Here is a 1742-nt window from a genome sequence, read left to right as displayed (position 1 = left end):
TATCCCCCTATTTGTGTGATGAATAAATAAAGAATGCACGAACATGAAGAAGCAATGACTTTATTGCCTCTGCAAGCAGTGATCGAAGAGGGGAGGGGAGGGTGCTTAGCTTACAGGAAAGTAGAGTGAAATCGGGGGGGTTGGAAGGGGTCCGTTAAGGAGAAACAAACAGAACTTTCACACCGTAGCCTGGACATTCCTGAAACTGGTTTTCAAAGCTTCTCTGATGTGCACCGCACCCTCCTGTACTCTTCTAACCGCCCTGGTGTCTGGCTGCGCGTAATCAGTGGCCAGGCAATTTATCTCAACCTCCCATCCCGCCATAAATGTCTCCCCCTTACTCTCACAGATACTGTGGAGCTCACAGAAAGCAGTAATAACAATGGGAATATTGGTTTCGCTGAGGTCTAACCGAGTCAGTAAACTCCACCATCGCGCTTTTAAACACCCAAATGCACATTCTACCACCATTCTGCACTTGCTCAGCCTCTAGTTGAACAGCTCCTGACTACTGTCCAGGGTGCCTGTGTACGGCTTCATGAGCCAGGGCATTAAGGGGTAGGCTGGTTCCCCAAGGATAACTACAGACATTTCAACATCCCCAATGGTTATTTTCTGGTCTGGAAAGTAAGTCCCTTGCTGCAGCTGTTGAAACAGACCAGTTCCTGAAGATGCGAGCGTCATGTACCTTTTCCGGCCATCCCACGTTGATGTTGGTGAAATGTCCTGTGTGATCCACCAGTGCTTGCAGCACCATTGAAAAGTACCCCTTGCCAGTAATGTACTCGCTGCCTTGGTGCTCCAGTGCCAAGATAGAGATATGGGTTCTGTCTATCGCCTCACCACAGTTAGGGAATCCCATTGCAGCAAAGCCATTCACTATGACCTGCACATTTCCCAGAGTCACTACCCTTGATATCAGCAGCTCAGTGATAGCATTGGCTACTTGCATCACAGCAGCCCCCACAGTAGATTTGCCCACTCCAAATTGATTCCCAACTGACTGGTAGCTGTCTGGCGTTGCAAGCTTCCACAGGGCTATCGCCACTCGCTTCTCAACTGTGAGGGCTGCTCTCATCTTGGTATTCTTGCGCTTCAGGGCAGGGAAAAGCAAGTCACAAAGTTCCATGAAAGTGCCCTTACGCATGCAAAAGTTTCGCAGCCACTGGAAATCGTCCCAGACCTGCAACACTATGCGGTCTCACCACTCTGTGCTTGTTTCCCGGGCCCAGAATCAGGGTTCCACACCATGAACCTGCCCAATTGACACCATGATGTGCACATTACAGGGGCCCCTACTTTGTGAGAAGTCTAAGTCCATGTCCTCATCAGCCTCGTCACGGCACTGCAGTTGCCTCCTCCTCACCTGGTTTCGCTTTTCTTACAGGTTGTGGTTCTGCATATCCTGTTGGATAACGCGTGCGGTGTTTATAGTGCTCATCATTGCCGCAGTGATCTGAGTGGGCTCCATGTTCCCAGTGCTATGGCATCTCGCTGAAAAGTGGTGCGAAACAATTGTCTGCCGTTGCCCTGATGGAGGGAGGGGCGATTGACAACATGGCTTACAGGGTTGGCTTACAGGGAATTAAAATCAACGAAGGGGGTGGCTTTGCATCAAGGAGAAACAGAATGGCCCCCTCAAGGATAGAACTCAAAAGCCTGGGTTTAGCAGGCCGCTGATTTCATGGAGGGAGGGAAGAAGGGAGGAGAAAATGAATACAAAACAAATCTGGTCTATTTCT

At 49.8% G+C, this 1742-nt stretch overlaps 1 protein-coding gene across 1 annotated transcript in view; it reads right to left on the bottom strand.

Annotated features, from left to right (window-relative positions):
- Positions 1–1742, bottom strand: part of ORC1 (origin recognition complex subunit 1) — a 35549-nt gene that overhangs the window by 24161 nt on the left and 9646 nt on the right. The window lies entirely within an intron of this gene.

Source organism: Eretmochelys imbricata, chromosome 8, assembly GCF_965152235.1.
Source record: "Eretmochelys imbricata isolate rEreImb1 chromosome 8, rEreImb1.hap1, whole genome shotgun sequence".
In the NCBI taxonomy this organism is placed as follows: domain Eukaryota; kingdom Metazoa; phylum Chordata; order Testudines; family Cheloniidae; genus Eretmochelys; species Eretmochelys imbricata.
The sequence above is the reverse complement of the archived record's forward strand: the minus strand, read 5'-3'. Positions and strand labels throughout refer to the sequence as shown.